We start from the raw sequence: 18,817 nt of genomic DNA, 5'->3' as shown, positions 1-18,817 counted from the left end.
AATACAGATTTCTACAAATATACTCATTTTCTATATACTGGAGCACATGGGAACTGTTAAATGTGTTAGAGCTTCAGTCTGCAAAGCACTTAATCACATAGAAAAGCACATGTGAACTAGTTTTCTAGTTTAAGTAGTTTCACTGAAATAATTACATATGCCTTCCATGAGAGCTGAAGTGTAGGACAGAGATATCAAAACCCCTGTAAATGAATTCATTTCGTAACTGGAAACAAACCAGCAGTGACAGCACAGAGCTCAACATAGGTTAATTTTCTTTTCTAAGAAACTGCAGACATTTAAAGATAGCTCATATCTATCTATGGAGTAATGGGATCTGCAGAACAGAGGCACCAGCTGGTTTTGAGTTCCAAATAAGTACAATTCAACTCAACATGTATCCAGTTTAGATTATTAGTAATATGCACAAATGACTGCAAAAAATTGAGTGCTAAATTTTAACTGAAGGTGTCAGAGCTTCTGAACATGCCCAGTGTTTACAGAATGATATTCCTGAAGCACTGAGAAAATGATTATCAACTTTGGAAAGCAATGCAGTATTATAAATAACACCAGGAAACACAGTGGGTAACATGTAAGTTCTCAGAAATAAATACTCCACAGTTAGAATACAAAAGTGTTAAAAATAATTATACCTGTCAGAGAATAGGAAAAGAAAGATGACAAGATAAAGGTTGGTGGTGGAAAGAAATCTCTCTTGCAGATAATGAAATTGCAAGCAGATTCACAACAATGTATGAAAGTTTCCTCTTTCATCTGAGGTTCAGGTGAAAGCCAGAGCAGATGCACAGATGAAGGCCGTGCTGTTCGCCGCACCATTACACACGTGACAACTGGGTAGGTTAATATCAGCACAGAAGCTGGACCAGAAAGATGCCACTGAACCTCTGCGTCCAAAGGTTTACTGGGCAGACAGCTGTGTAGTTTTGAGCAGTATGGGCTGTCTCTGTTCTAGCCCTGGTAAAATAAGGGAAGCAAGCCTCAAACTAGAGTAATTTGAATTTAATTCTAAAAAATGATTAATTGATGGATATTCTACTTGACCTTGTTCACATTTTAAACTGAAAGCAGCAATAATGTTACTTACTTTTTCTTGTAAAATAGATTCCATAATTCTGAATATATTCCTTGGTCTGCAATAACATTGGAAGTCGTTCATCTTCTGTCGGTTACCAGCAACGTTTTCTCAATGATTTCTAAGGACGTCACAGAGAAAGTTCCCATTTCCAAAGCCTTTGGAAAGGCCACCCCATGCGGATGGGGATCTGGCAGGATCATGGCCCCACCAAGGGGACAAGTAAATTGCCCGCAGTGAGCCCAGCTCAGGAGTCCTGGGCCTGGGAACAGCTCACGCACAGCAGGAAGGGACCACCAACAAGGCTCCTCAACTTTAGAAAACAAATGATGCAGTTTTATCCTAATTCTCTGCGGGTCTGTGTCAACAGAGAAAGCCAACTGCGTTCTCTGCACTGCAGATGACAGTTTTCTGAGAGTGGATATTTTTTTGCTAAATACAAGCACCTATCTTTGTCAATTATTATTTTTGCATAGATAACTTTATTTGTGACTTGACTGGTAAAACTCTAAGGAGCTGGACCATCTGGAGACCAAAGTTAAAATTGTATTCCAGAGTTAAAATGCTCCGGGAGTTTGTTCCAGATGGGTTGCATAAAAATCAAACTTCTGTAGGAAACAATGCCAGAAAACAGGTCACTCGACACACACGACATTTGCAAAAATGTTTATATAAATTATCATTTTCAATATTGCATTTTAATTGCAGAAAGAGTTTTGTGTGTGAAGCAGAACAATAGGCTTGGTCTTCTGCTATCAGAAAGCAAAAGACGGAGAAAGGAGTTAATGAGAAGAGAACCAACTTGGGTTAATTTTGTTGTTATATCCTTTCTGAAAGGGACTTGAATTAAGATATTTTTGACCTCTCATTTCTCTTTATTAGATATTGCTTTAAAATATTTGTGAATTTTTATTTACAGAGACAAGCCTGAACAAGTTGAAATAAATAATTGGACTGGTAGCAAAATATGATATGTGATTTCCTCTGTTATGCTATGTCCTATAAAAGCCAAATGATGTACCATAAGACCATGAGCCTTATCTCGATTTCATCTTTTTTAGCGCATGTTCTTTTATGGAACTAAGAGAAGTGCTCTGAAAATGATCATACCATACCATTGTAACATATGCATGGGAAGTGCAAAAAGTGCCAGGCTGAAGGCCACAGTGTTTCTCAGAACATGAAGAATAAAGTTTTGTCCTTCTTTTAGCCCCAGAGTAGTTGACCTAATAGTCAAATATGATGCTGAACATCTGCAGCTTCTGTGGGAGACTGGTGCTGGTTTACTTTGATAAAGCTGGTAAAAAGTGATCTCAGGAAGTGGCCCAGGAGGTGTCTTAAAAGACCCATAATTTAAAGTTGTTTATATTAATCATTTTCACAGTAATAATTTGAATTAGGAAAAAAAACATAAACAGAAATTGTCACAGTCAGGAAAAGCAGCTCTTACTCAATGTTTGTCATTGTGGGACACATTCAGGTTGCTTCCCAAGGTTCAAATAGTTGTAAACACTTAATTAAAAAACTAGAAAAAAAATATTCCCTTTATTTAGTCATTACATCTGTCAGTAGGGAGGTAGACAATCAATCTGTGTAAGTTGCTAGGTAACTTCTTATTTGTCTTCTAGCTAAAATGAGGATTAAAGACATTGAATACTATATAGGCACAACGAGGAAAAGATGGTTTATTAGGAGCTGGTGTTTGTGAGGTTAACATGTAAAATATGTACAATAAAAGCTTCTCAGTTACCCATGTCCTCATTAAGAGACTGAGATATGTAGCATATAATCTCTGAGGAGGGTTTGCTTTGATTATAATAATAATACTAGGTCATGCGATTAGAGCTTGGTGTAGAAGGTAAATATCTATTTAAATGATAGATAATAAAACTGGGAACACCATTCTGAAAAATAATGGGAATTCTAATATGCATCTGTTGAGAAACTGAGAATCCCATTTTCTTCAGCCACTGAAGCTGACTGCTTCTCAAATTTCTGATTATTTCCGTAATTAAATACTCTAGATGTTGGTTACTGTACCTGTTGACTACTAGCAGAAGAAAAAAACCCTTTCCTGTCCACTTTCAGTACATCAAAACATTTTCTAGAATAATGGTAAAATTGTATATATGTGCAGTTTTTAACATACGGTAAGTGAAGGTCTGGGTATCACTGTCCCTAAATCAGAAACCACTCTCAGCAACAAAAACTAAACTGTTCCCTTCTTGAAGGTTGTCTGTTTTTTCTGTAACTGACACCCAGCAGCACATCTCAGTCACAGGGGCATGTTCGAGAGTGTCATCCGACAGCCTTTCTGTTGACCTCACTGGAAGTCAGATCAGACCTTGATACATCCAGCAAGTAGTTCCAAATTACTATTAACAGGCTACCATGATGTCAGAAAGCTTCAACATCCACTTTATAAAACCTTAAAAATCTGTTCTTGAAGTCTGAGTCAATGGAAAAGTTCAGCCAGGTTTTTCTTCATATCTTTCATATAAAAGTTGAGGTGTCTAAAATATCTTTAAAGCATAATTGCCATTATATTCTCAGGGATTTTTTTTTTAATTTTCGTTTGCCTTTTTTTTTTTTTATTCATACGACATACTATACTATCATAAATATTGTATAAAACTGATAGTACTAGATATTTTCTAAATGTCTGAAATGAAACTTTTTAGAAAGAACATAGATACTCCCAAGGAAATACCTACTTAATTTCTAATATATTTATCATACTTCAATTTACAGGAGACATTTAAGTATATCTATGATAAATACATTTAGAGAACCTGTTAGTTCAGTGCTAGTTCAGTTTAAATTGAACTTGGAAGAGGTGCAAAGTGAATACTCCTCAATTCTCGAGTCTGCATTCTGACCAAATTAGAAAAGTCACATTTCCTCCATAGCCTTCTCTCGTTAAACACCCTAATTGTGAAAATAAAGTAAAAGTAGATGTAAAATGACTAATTATGCACGCACTGTAATGTAACCATACAACTGACAATGCCTTCGCTGGTGCTGGGTTGCTACACTGACAGCATCTGCTTCCAACAAGAAATTGTGCCATATGTCAAGGGAAGATAATGACTTACAGAACAATTCAGTGTAACTCTTCTTTCCTGTCTTCACAAGCCATAATCCACATGAAGGAATTAGAGAAATGAGACTCATCTGCAAGACTTCATTATAAATAACTCTTTTCTAACATATGCTTTGCTGAAGCACACAAATCCCCAGGTTTCCATGAGCAGCTCAGTGAATGGGTGAGCTGTACACGACTTTCCAAAGCAATTTCTATGATTGTTAGCCTGTATCATAATCACGCACCAGAACCACTGGGGCCTGAAACAATTTGCCATCCATTACCTCTGCATTGTAGTTACCCTACATCACAGGGTAGCGTGGTAATATACAGGATGCATGGGGTGAGGATGAGAATATGCTTAATCAACCTATTTTCATTTCCTGTGCAAAACATTTAGTTTCAAATAATCAAGACAGAGAGAGCTAAAAGGCTGGTTTGCTAAAATTGTCTGAGAAGGTTAACTATTTCTAAATCCGCTCTTGTCTACCCCATGGCCCTTTTCTGTCACATTTTTTCAGGCAAAGCTTTTTTCCTTTTACCATTGGAGGAAACAACACCACTTCCTTGTTCTACTTGAACATATTTATGCTCTTAATAGGCATTATTTTCATAGGAGCATTTATCTTGCAGCTATTTGTATACAGGAATAGTATTTTATTTTAGTTACATTTGCTTTTTTCCCCTTAAAAATGATGTATTCATTAAAAATCCTTTGGCATAAAACCAAATAGAGATAATGTAAAATAATGAGTAAAACAAACTAATAAGTTATCAAGGCAGAAAGAAATGAGCCCCAAGTACACCACTAAGGGCCATGAATGATTTTAAGATCAGTACTTGTCATTGTCACAAACAGCAGTTGTGTTCATGCCAAAAACATACAGCTATCTCAAAATATCTGTGAAAAATCTCATGGAAGTCAGAGTCCTTAAAGACATTAAGACAATTAATTTTTAATTTTCACTTCTAAGCACGTATTAAATGTATATGAAGACAAAAATAGTCTAATTTTATAATTTATCATCAAGAAATCAACCTAGAAGAAGCTTGCTGAAGAAAACTTGCCTATAATTTCATGTCCCTGTTACTTGTTTATTTTCTAACCTTTAGCCACTTTTCAATGTTTTATGTTTTTTCCTGTTTCATTCTCTCATACCCTTGATAAAACACTGATATATGCCCAGAGGGGATTCAAAGGATTCAGTGTATTTGAAGCATGATCTCCATATTTAAATGTGCACACTGTTGATCAGGCTGTGCCTTCCCAAGGATTCCTGAACTGACGTTTTAAAATTACTTCTGCAATTTCTTCTGTGACTGATGGCAAACATATGATGAGCCCGTATATGCATGCAATTGCTCTGTATAGTGATTGAACGAACACGCTGTATTTCTGTTGCAAAAATAACTTGCTGCAAGAAAGCCTTCTGCATGTTTTCCATCAGAAGCCTCATTTGTGTGATTAATTATCTTCAGCAAGTCTGCTGAAAATTGAGGCTGCAAAGGATAAGACTTTATTTTAAACTGATCTGAAATACTGTTTAATGGCATTTCTTCGTCATTAGAGAAATAGTGATATTGCTTTAGCTATATCAGCTGGTTAACTTGATAGTATCTGTGACTTTGGGTTTTATCCTTTATTAAGTACTGTTTTCCATTTATTTGATTTTTGCTTTGTATCTGTATTTGAAAACTTTTAACTTCCACATTACAGTCCCACAGTAAGTGGAAGTACATCTAAGTCAATCGAGCTATAACTAAAGAGTGATTCTCTGGGACACTCCTTTTCTACCAGAAACCAAATGTTCAGAACTAGATAGCTTTTGAAGAGTGGAAATGATTCTGTGAATACATTTTTGGGTCATATGGGAATTTTACAGTAAAGCTATGGCAAACATTCCTTTGCTTCCCAATATCCAAACTATAGAGCTGCACATCTAACTCATATAGAAAGATCTAACAGAAGAGAGATATAATAGAGGCTCTCATAGAAAAGACATGCTTTTGAGACTTTAGTCAATGTGTGAACATGACCAGAATCTGCATAGATGGTTGGAGCTAAAAAAAAAAAAAAAAGTGTCTTTTTTGTACATGTTATCCTTTGGACTATACCCAGGGCTTCTCTGGTATGTCTGCTACTTGTATCTCTGTGGTGAGGGAGATAAATTGGGTTAAATATATCTTTTTGTCTACTCTACAGAATAAGGCTATTCAAATGAGGGATAGATTGAGCTCAGACACCGTGCCTGTGAAACATGCTTTGTGATCTGAAAATAAGTATTCTCCTTTTAAATCTCATTGGACCATCCACTCCAAGGTGAATACTCTGGCAGAATCTTATTTATAAAATTTATGAGCAGATGGTACTATTTAAAACCAAGAACAGCCAGCCAGTCTAATAATGATGAAGTAACCGATGATGATATGTTCCTAAATGCACAAGGAAATATTGCTGCAATCTATAGAACAGAAGCCATGCATTGTTTAGCAATGGTAAATATGGTGCTGGATACCACAGACTATGCTTTGAGAAAATTCAAACTGTAAATACCAATACATATCAAGGCTACATTTAAAATGAGACTTGGGAACAGAAACAAGAGGAAGAGGATCCGAAAATCAGCTGGGGTTTTGATACATTTGGCTGATAGATACTTGGATTGCTGCATTATCAATTAATGCAGAAGGTGCATTGATTAATCAATGGTTTTCTCATCAATAGGCAGCTGCAAATTTCCTCTGTGGGTTCTCCACTGCCCAAGGAGTAAGAATTCCTACCATGTCTTTTTCCACTGGAATGATAACTAACCTCATCTGTTCTTTTCCTCTCAGCCCCTCACAGTCCTGCTACCTTATCTTAATGAAATTCTCAGCAATGTGATTTTCTTTCTGTTTTCTGCTGCTACCAAAAGTCTGTGGAGACAATGTGGAGGGCTATACAAGCAAACACCACAAATAAGCAAGGGCTGGTGAGAGCGTGCTTACATTCCCCGGGTTGGAAGCAACAGCGTAAGACTAAAATTATGAGAACTCAAATATATTTTTCTGAGTGGGCGCAAGACAAGCACAAACCAAGCACAAACCAAGCACTGTCATATTAGAAAGAAACGCAATCTAAGAAATGCACATAATCATTCTCTTTGCTCTTTTCTTTTTTCTTTCTTTCCTTACTTGTCTTCTTTTTTTCTCTGTGTCTCTTTCTGAATGTGTAGTATGGAATATGTTTATGTTTGATCACTTTTGTCCTCCAGCTCCATAACAGCATGAACACTGTATGTGAGCATTTAAATATTCCACTTTAGTAGTTGGGTTCAAATCTGAATACATATCTATGGCTTGGACACCTGCTGCTTAAAGCTATTTGCACTCAGATCAAATTGTGACCCCCAGAAATGGAAGTATTTATGTTGAAAAAGAACTGAATAAAATATTTATAAGGCTATTGTTACAAACTAGAAAAATTATGATATAAATATGATTATACTGTACAAATCAGATAAAATCTACACAATCTGTGTTTCCTTAAAAAAACTTAAAATGATTTTGTTTCTGAAGTACACATAAAAAGAATTTCAATAGCATTATATTTTCAGCCTTTATTGTTAAGGGATACAAGGAAAGCTTTTCCCTGGTTGTAATATTTTATTTTTAAAAACATTATTTCAGATAAAATAAGCTTGGCTTATTTAAAGTCCCCACAAGGGAGAGATACATTTTAAAGAATATTTTGAATGTTTTTTATTACCTAGAGGAGTGATATCCCAGTTTTTGAGATTCCAGTGTGGCTTTATTTTCTGGACAACTCAGTTATTCTCTTGTCCTCTGACCTTATTATGATATTGTTTTTTCCCTTCTCTTCACTCTACCATTCTATGAGAAAGCTCTATATAAATTTGATACAAATCTAGTTCACGTACAGTATCTGCAACTTAGTCAACTTCACAAGGCATAAAAATAACAATTCCTTTTCCCTTACACCTTAGTTCTTGGTTTTGTACAATATTATCCATGTGCTACAAATTTCCCTGCAGTAAACTTACAAAAAAAAGAAAAATTAAAATCCTTTATATCCACATAAACTATGTAAAAATTTTGTTTCCTAGGTTGGCTTGTGTTTTTTTCTATAATACATCAATTTATATGCACATGGCCAAGGAAAGAAAATAATTTTTCTCTTACATGGTACACATGCACAGTGACAGTGAGATGATTCAGACATTGTAAATTGTGCCTCTCTTTTGGTAAGGAAGCTTTGAGAGGTTTCAGATAGATGATCTGTTCCTTTCCATTACTTTTTTCCTATTAAACTGAGCAGGATCATGTTGTAAGTCTGAAAGAATTATAGATGATAATATGTCTGCAAGTAGATAGTTGCTAAGTTAACGATATCCATGGCATGAATTGGTTAGATTCAAATATGTTACTATTGTTGTATTATGGAAAAAATTGAGTCTAATGGGTTGCCTGGACTTAGATTACAGTGAAGTCAAATTGTTATGATGTCTCCTCCTTATTTGACTATTAGAATATTCATATACAGCATGTGATGATTTAGGCCAACACTAAATTAACACTGTTCATAAACAAGGGAGAATTAAAATATAAAACACAACTGAGGTTTGTGCCAGAGCTACCATGCATCTGAAGTTCATTTTGAATTCTTTCAAATTATGTATTTGTTCTTGCTGGTTTAATATTTATATCTATAGTCCTCTTCTAGGCCAACATTTTCTCTAGCAAACATTCCATGTATTTTAGGGCTGAGTTATACATTCTGTAGATGAGGTTAGTTATAAGTCTGCCTACAGATCATTGCAACTACTATGGCGATAACTCGATAGAAAGCTTAATTTCAGATCTTCATAAAACATACGAAATTACTCAAAGTTTGGTGGTGGTTGTTTTTAACCTTTGCATATAACGGTTTTGTGACATGCGTGTGCATGTATATATATCTAATATATATATTTACATGCATGGAAGCAATTATACGGTTTCAATATGACATCAGAACGTGACATGCATTTTCACAATTACTGATTTTCTTAATGTTTAACATGTAGACTTATTTTTTGTTTTTAAAGGCATGGTGATTACTGGTAAACCTCTATATCAGTGTTTTAATGGAGAAACAATCTTCTTTGAATGGGAGAAAAAAAATATGAAAGTGCCTGTGGATCAACTCGCACTTGGCAGTTGAAAAAGTGGGACTGTCTATTCATTGCTTTTGTTTGTTCTCTATTTTCTGCAGTGAATCTGGCAGACAAGTATCTCTTCAAGTCCTGAAAGGGCAGAGAGATGTATTAGATCCTATTCATTTTTTTTTTCCACCCTCCTCTTCAGAAAGTCATGTGGAAATATACAAGGCATAAAAGCTAGCAGAATGTAACCAACTGTACTTCACTGAGGACAAAATTTATGCTTTCCACCCCTCTCCATGCCCATGTTCATAACCAGAGCCTTATCACGTACAGACATTGTTCAAGAATGAACAGAAATCCAATTTGTCTCTGCAGCTGGAATGAGGAGCAAGTGGACTAGTCAGTCCATAGTTCAGCAGCAGTGTTTGTATTCTCTTCAGCGCTGGTGACCCAAGTTATATGCAAAGCTTTATTTTGGGGTTAAACATTAAGTTAGTGAATAACAGATACTTTCTTACTTTTAAGTCGTGTGTTGTGCTGGAAGGCACTGGTTCATTGTGAACCCAGTAAGAAAGGCTATCACTGTTATAAGAGAATAGTATAGATAATCTTATGCCTCTTTAGATGCTGAGAGCCCTGAGCAGCACAGTATGTGTGGTATGATGAACAGTGAGTTGAGTATGCAAAGAATAGAGGGGAGATATACAGAGACTTCTCCAGAAAACCAAAAGCCGGGTGTGTTTTTCAGTGATCCCAGAGCCAGCTGTAAGCACAGCTAATTACAGGATTGTATAATTCTACAGCTAAGAGGTCAACACTTGAAGAACTTTGAGATGGTCTTGATGAGATTGCTTTCTCTATAACCTTCTCTTAGTGGTTTTACCACTAAAAGAGGGAACTTACTTGTCAGGTCTCTGTGAATAGTAAGATGCAGCAGTACTTGTACACTGAGTACAAGTGACAGTATTGGACCTATTGTGAACACATTAGTATTTTCAGCAGGTCCCTCATACGCCAGGAAGAAGATGACAACTACCTCGAGGCACTGACAGTCTAAATTAGACAGACAATGCAGCTGAAAAAATTAATGTCTTAGGTAAAGCAAAGGAGGCTGAAACTCTGCATGGTGAGGGAAAGTTTTCTTACTTGGCTGGTAAACTTCATGGAAGAAATAAGCTTACATATGGGCTGCCTCCTTCAATTCTGAATTCTCAGAGCTTATGAATGATTGTTTATCTGCTAACAGCCTGCAGGGATTTGGTAAAATAGCTACAGCATAAAACTGAAAAATAATTGAAATAAATAAAGTACTATCTGGCACTGTCTTTGTTTATTCTATGCATCTGATATTAACATTTTGATGTCTTATGCTCGTAATACATAATAAGAAATGAAAATGTCATAAAATCAATACCTTCTAACAGCAGAGGGAAATGTCACAAATTATCCCATTCTCATTATAGTTTTCAGACAGTAATTTCACAAGCCTCCAAGGGATTAGTAAAGCCGAGTATATTTTTGCTCTACCCTCAGATGTCAGTTTTATTGTACATGATCTAGGCAGTGAAGGTTCTCTGCTCAGGAAGAAGTTAGAAATCAATTGTTTTGCCAATGAGATTCTTTTATAAGGCTGTTAGCTGCCTTTTTAAGTGTGAAACTACCAAATTCTGTGACCCTGCTTAAATTACTTTGAAATACAAAATTACACTCTCACCCCTTACATCGTACAGAAGCATACTGTATGCCCATACAGAATGTAGAGCTGTGTTGCTAATGAACAAAATTCACACATTCTAAAGAAATGATTAATTCTTATATGTAGTAGAACTCATAATTCTTTGATATTTTCCTAAGAGTGCCTTTTTTTTTTTTTTTTTTTTAAACTAGGGATTAGAGTCTGATTGACCCTGCCTAGACAAGAATGAGCCTGGAAGAACTGGTCTGTCATAATCCCAATGATTTGCAAATCTAGTACCTCTGCTGTGGTAGTGGATGCTCCAGCTAGATTGAAGTGAAGCTCAGACCTGCGGTGTCATCTGTGCGTATATTTTACAAAGTTGATTCACTTGCTGATTTACTACTGATCCTAATCCTCTGATCAATCATGCTGCATACATGTTAGCTTGTATTCAAGCTGCTTTGGTGACAATCAGGCTCAAAATACAGAGAATTCCAGGGTCTGCTCTCACAGACAATGTGGAAGGCCAAGCCCACCTGCATCACTTGGCTTGACAACAAGGACTTCTTGTAGTACAAAATAAAAACAGATGCAGCCATTCATTTCACATGAGCCAAAACCCCAGGATATTTTATATCACATTAAGAAATCTTAGGATAGACATTCTGTGGGAGTCAAATAGATGCTATGGGACACTATGCACATCAATGATTCTTCACCCAGAAAGGTCAATCATACCAATTAAAAACAAAACAAAAAAAACCAAACCACACAAAAGCCTGCCATCAACAACAAAAAGCCCCAGGCTTTGAGGATAGTTCTAATTATGGATATACATAAAATATAAACTGTCATTGCGGTGGTTTGCAAAAGGATAATACATTTTGGCTAAAACCCAAGAAATAAGAATGAGTAAAATGTGAGCCTTTAATTGTGAAATGTCTCCAGTTTTGATACAGAGTACAAAGCAGATATTTTTGCCAAATACAAATATTATCCCAGCCTTCCTCATCAAAATATAAACTATTGTGAAGTAGATAGAGCTAAAAGAATATAACTGGTACAAATATAGAAAGGCTGTGATTTTTCATGGCATCTCCCAACAAAATTTTATCCAAAGAATTTAGTTCTTACTAGACTGTAGGACTGTGGAAGTTCAGATGGTTGCGTAGTGTTAAATACTTTGGATGAGATCAAAGATTCTCTGTAAGGGAAAGGAGCAATGGGTTACTATAGAGATAATTCACACAGTTCATCTGAGACCTCTAAATAGCTTTGAAGCTCAATAAAGCATATCGTTTGTTTGAAAAGCCCAGTTTCCAAATAAAGGATATATTAATAAGATACACATTAGATTATATATATATTTTTTTTAATAATGTTGAAATACATTAGAAGCTGGAGCCAAATTCAATACCAAGCCCTTCTTGTACATTGTATGGTCACTCTCCATTTGTTGCAAAGACGGTGTCTCAGCTGTCAGGACAGGGAACATGTCTCGCTCCCCAGGGCTCGCTGTGCATGTCAGGCACACTCCTTTTCAGGAGAAAACCCCAAGCGCACTATTCCTCTGCCCTGTGGGAAGGAAGAAACACTATGTATCCTTCAGCTAGTAACTCAAAGGGAACTATTAGAGCATACCTGGATATGGCTCTGCTCAAAAGTTTAACTGTAGAAAAAGCAGCAAAGGACAACTAATAAAATGGCATTCCACTGTATTTAATATGCTCTTCTGTTAGCACAGAATATTGAAGAGCCAAACTCTAATCTCAGTCCACCCACTCTGAGGCACTTAGATGAAAATGATAAACAGTCAATATTCTGGACCTTGCCCACAAGAATAAAGACTAAACTCTCTCAAGGGGCTGAAAGAGCTGACCCACGCCCTTACCCCCAAAAATCAGTAATACGTTTTTTCATTAACAAATCTGAAAAACACATTCATCAATCATTTCTGACATTATCCACTTAGAATCCATGATGAGAAACATATTAACTAAGCATAGACAATGGTACTAGTGAACAGAATGGCTCACAAGATAAATATCAGATGAAAATGACAGCTGTTATCATTAAATTCAAGATTTATGTTCTTCTAGTTAAAAATTACATCTTTCTTACAAACAAAAGTAACTTGGCAGTTGAGGGAAAAAAACCCTAACAAAAACGTTTCGTTCTATCTACTTTAGAGGAAACACCATATAAGAAACTCCTCTCAAGTTTACGTTTTTCTTGTTTTATTGCTTCCACATCACTCTCTTTTGTTTTTATTTCCACATGACTTTTCTTCAGGCATTTGCGCTTGCAAGGATTTATGTGCTACAATGTATCAAAAAAGGTCAGAAAATATATTCATATCGAGAATACCTATGGTTTACCTCTGGAAGATGATTCTATAAGTTATTGAAATCAGTCCAGGAGGGCACCCTGCTTTTGGTCCTGTCCAAAACTTTTTCTAGAGATACCCCCTAGTATGTATTTCATCTCTTTAAACTCTTAAGAGTAATGAAAGGCCATTTTGCACAAAGGAGAGAAGGATCCAATCATCTCCGTTACATGCAGGTGAGTGAAATCTAGGCCATAATATGATTTTGCCATTGGCTTTAATTTCACATGGTGAGCTTGCCCACCAGTTATGCTGCTCAAGAAGCCAGTCTTGTTGATGTGATTAGAAGGATATGGCACATAAGAGAGCTGTCCTGCATTACAAGGACATTTATATGACAAATTCCTTCTGAGTGTAGCAGAGCTACCTCAGGGCAACTCTGCTGCTTCCTTCAGGAGTGTTGGAATTTTTTTTTTTTAATTATTATTTTTTTTTCTTTAATCTCAGGGTATCGATTGGGGTTTTTTGTTGTTGTTGGGGTTTTTTCAAGTTGTTGTTGTTTTGTTGATTTTGTTTGTTTTTCCCTTCTCAGGCACTTGGCAGCACACCAACTCCAGAAATTGTACCATTTCTGTGACCTTTAGATTCTAATCTAAGTTTGGATTTCCTGGTTTTCTCATTTCTCTGCATTAGTTTCTTTCCCTTTTTCTGATTGTATTAGTGCTATTAGAGTTTTCCTTTCACACTACAACCCCAGGATTTATCAAATTAAGTGTTGTTTGGAGGGTTTGGAATTTGAGGTTTGAGTCTTGCTGACGTCCTGAAAGTGTTCCAGCTGAATCTTAACAATTCCAAGCAGTTAAGCAAAGGTGCAGCATAGCATTTGAATAGATGCTGACAGTAACAGTAAGGTAAATGTGACTTCCTCAAAGTAGAAAGACTCAATTATATCCCAAAAGTGACTTTGAACATGCTTATGTTTTTTTCTTTGAGTTTGCTTTTGAATACAACTTCTGCAACACACTAAAAATACATAATTAGTGTGTTTATTTTCAACATGACTGACACCTGTAGAACACAGACTGACTGGCTGTGCAGTTATGTCAATGCTATGCATTGACCTTGAATTTTAAGAGGGCCAGCTGCCAGAAAAAGAAATCTTTAATTTCATTGACTCATTAAATTAAAATCATTTTTAACAAAAATAATCATGAGTGAATCACCATATGTTCTTGAATTTTAGGAGACTGATGAGTTTTTTTTAAATAACAAAGTTCAGAGATGGTCTTTTGAACTAGAATGCTTTCAACACTTCCATTTAAGCTACATTTACAATCCAGTTGTACATAACATTTTGAAACAGCAGGCAAAACCAGGTAAAGATATGAATGATGCTGGGAGTTACATACTGTCTGCCAACATGTATGAGTAGTCATTTTAGTCAATTTTGAAGTAATTCAGAAGCCAGTAGATGAAGAACTTCAAACAGCTAAAGTAAATCTATAAGAAAAAATTGAGATTGGAAAAATAATAGCAAGGTTTTTTTCTTTCATACTGACCATGTTTCCATATTGTGTCCTGAATTAAATGTAATGCAAGTTTTAAAGCTGTTGAATATGATTCAGTGATTCAAGATGGAAAAGAGATGAGCAACAGAATCTGCTTCAAGAGATAAACAGAATATCGGCAGGAAGAAAATCCAGACAAATAGGGGCACCATCTGTTCTCTTACAGTTGTTCTTACATTCATCACTAAACAAATTATGGTGACTAAAGTACAGATGCACCAATCACATCATGCAGAACATGAAGAAATGGGTAGCCTTTGACCTAAAACAGAATGTTTCTATGTACCCAGTCCAACAAAGTGAATTTAGGTAACGGTGGTAGAATGCAGTCTACAGCTTAATGAAGTTATAAACATTTGCTGAAAGTTAGATAACAAAAAATTGAAAAGTTTCCTTCCGAAGTAGACTTTTGAGATAAAGAATTATGTAGACAGACATTCAGAAGCTTCAGAGTTGTCTTCTGCCTTTATCATCTACCTAAAATTATTCTTTCTTTTGCATTAATTCATCCCATGAGCAACGACATTGTACCAACTCATAGGATCACATCCATCATAAGGGATTCAGACCTTTTGGCCATGTTAAAGGTCACTGTTATGAGTTTTATCTTTGAGTCTTCCTTTTTTCCATTCAAAGATTATGATCTATGGTCACCAAAGTTTCCTGAAAACCAGCCACAGTGCACTTTTAAAGGAATCAAATAGGTAACTTAGATGTTAAATTTTGTATTACTATTGATGTCTTCAGGAAAACCTAAACCCAAAACCTACATGTACCCCTAATCAGGATGATTTCTGATCACAATTTGAGTCTGAACTTTATTTTCTGTTTCTGCTCGTGTTCCAAGACATTTCATTGTATACCTCATGAGAAATAATAGCAAGATCTATATGTCACTTCTCCAAAAAAATTCTTGAAGAGCTTTTTGAAAGGTAGTGCCTTACTAACACAGACATCTGTGCTAATCAGTGCTGAACTTTACAAGAACTGATTTGTTTTGTTTAATACAACCCCCTGTGGTTTGGGAAGGCTCAGCTTTTGCAGATTGAGTTTGCACACTCTTTTTTTCTTTGAAGTAATCTGTAAGATGGTCCGTTGATCTCTCGCTTTTTGTTATGATCACTAGAAGTGTTCCAGAGTGCATTGCAAGTCATATTGGTGACTGATTTCTGCATAAAACAAAACTGCAGTGAGCCTGACTGTGAAAAAGAGAATATTGCCTTGCATTAGATGGTAAGAAGATATGTCAACTTCAAAGATCAAGCCAAGATCATTATGTGAGCTTCTTTTGTTAAATAAATGATGTTTAGAAGAAGAGAAATAGGAAGCAGAATTTAAAAATAGGTACTATAAATATACAATAATTTGTTACAAAAATATATTATACAAATCTGTATATTATCTCTTTAAAAACTCAAACTGGGTAAATGTGATATTTCAGAAAAATAAATTACATCTCCTAGGTTGAAGTGCTATATGCAGATTAATGGTCTTAGCCACAGCTTTTTGATCTACCTTTATCCTCAGCCAGCAACATCTTTGCCATTTTTTTTTCCTCAGAAGTAATAAACTCCAGCTAAACCAACTGGTTATACTGCTACTACATTCAAATATATTTTTTCTTTCCATTTGATCCAACTCTGCTCTAATGGAAATGGCATCTGGATCCTTACCACCTTCCAGTTGAAGCATCTCAGGTATCCACAATATGTCCAAATTCCTTTTTCTGGCAATGACCAGCTAAAAACATGATTGTTGGGAAGCCTCCAAGTGTGTTGTTTTACTATATGTTTTGATAGATTTCTTCTGTTTGGAATCAAACCAAAATATTGCATGTAGTCAAGAAACGCTTAGTAGGTGATCAGTTTACAATTACAAAGTATGCTATTACCACTGATTTGGTCTTCAGGCTAGCTAGAAAGACAGAACAAAAATAAACTGTCCATAAGGCCTGCAGTACATGAAGTCACCACTTTCAATTCATTTTGAACCCTGTTGTTTTTCCTATTGATAAATTGTTAAACAAATCAGGACAATCCGATGACAGCAGTGTGTCTGGTACTGATGTGGATGATAGATGAAGAGACAGAAATGCAGATTCCTTTTCTTACCCAACAAGACAAGCTCTGACTGCGCTGATAGCACTTCTTGTCATGGCACAAAGCTGCTTCACCCACACTGATTAGCTTCGACACAGATTGATGAGATTTTCCAGTTCTAGAGTTAATGCAGTCAGTGGTAGCTTTGGGATCCCTCTACTTTATATAGAAATAATAACCAACAGCTTTGACCTCTATAGAGATGCTGAAATTTTTTTGAACTGGAACAGAGCAACTGCCACAAAGCCAGACAGCAGTTCAAAATAGAAATTTAAAAAAAAAAATAATAAAATCTGTGATTATGGACAAAAATCCTAAATGCTACTCAACATGACAGAAAGGGGGGGGGAAAAAAATGTTGGGAATTTGTAAGAGAGTAGCTTGTTTTAAGAATATATTCTCATTTTTCAAATTTATTTAAGTTGTACCCTGTGAATTCAGATGCAAATATATTTCTAAAAAGTACAAAAATATTCTGCTAAAGTCAAAGTTTCAGGTCAAATATTGAACATAAGGAAGGTCAGCATATCCACATAGTTCTTTTAAGAAATCTTTTTAACTAATAGCAAGCCTAACTACACAAATATGTGTATATTATATGCACATTTCTGTATATACAAATATACAGATAAAAAAATAGAAATATGAAAAAACAGATAAAAACACCACCTGGGCACTGAAATGTTTGATCTTCATTTAGGTTAAGAGAAAGCTTGTTGTATGCATTCATTTCTAAAAGGAAATTTAAAATTGCTGTTTAAAATGCCAACAGTAATCAGGAGTCCAGGACACTAAAGGGAGAGCTGTGCAAACTACAGCGTGGGGAAGGGGAAGGCAGGAATACAATCCACTTAACCATACTGACAAGAACAACAATTTTTTATTTCTGCTGAGCCTTGTATGAGCTAGAAGAATGACAGTTTCCCCAATTAATTTTGTCCTTCTATTACATTTCTTTCTCTGACAGAAGGTCCTGAGCTATCATTCCAGCTGATCGACTGCTTGATGTTCTGCATCAGAACTTGTAGCAGCCATTAGGATTACGAAGGCCCCCAAATAACTTTGGTCAATGAATGTAAAACATGACCAAATATTAATTACTTCATTTAGTCTGCCTAAAATGTACAGAGCTCTGAAAAAAAAAATATTGTATCCTAGTAGTATTACTGATGTGCTATTTTAGAGTTCTCAAAGGCTAATGCAGCGATTTTAAAACCAGATTGAATTCTTGTGCACAATACCACATTATTTTAAATGTCCCAGCTTTATCTTTTTCAAAAATGGATTCACCTAAAATACAGGCTTAAAAATGTGCCCTCAATCACTTTAAAATTATTTTTAAAAGAGTCTTGAAAAGGATGTTATAACACACCAGATTTCGTATTAGAACAAAACCAAACCCCAGAAGTACCACAAAAATCAAACCAGAAATACACAAGCCTGCAGACAGATAAGGTTCAGCAGAGCAAAGCTTAATCTAAAGAAGTATATGTTTACCTTGACAGTCTCTTTCTTCCCTTGCTATTTTTCCTTCTTTCTTCTATTTTTCTGTTATTTTAGAAACACTGTCTTCCCCAGTCTTGTCAGAAAAATCACTCAAATATAAAAGCTGTATTTCTATGCCAGTATGTTGTTGTCTAGTCATATTTCATACCTATCCATATGACAGCTTGTTTGTGTTTCATCCTTATTAAAAATGTAATAAAACTTGTAAATAACTCTTTAATTAGGAGAATGGATTGTTGCTAAAATTAGGTATAACATTTCTTTGTATTTGATAGTCAAACATCTCTAACGCTTAGTACCACTGTGCACTGAGGT

The sequence above is a fragment of the Caloenas nicobarica genome, chromosome 12 (assembly GCF_036013445.1).
Source record: "Caloenas nicobarica isolate bCalNic1 chromosome 12, bCalNic1.hap1, whole genome shotgun sequence".
Lineage (NCBI taxonomy): Eukaryota > Metazoa > Chordata > Aves > Columbiformes > Columbidae > Caloenas > Caloenas nicobarica.
The sequence above is the reverse complement of the archived record's forward strand: the minus strand, read 5'-3'. Positions refer to the sequence as shown.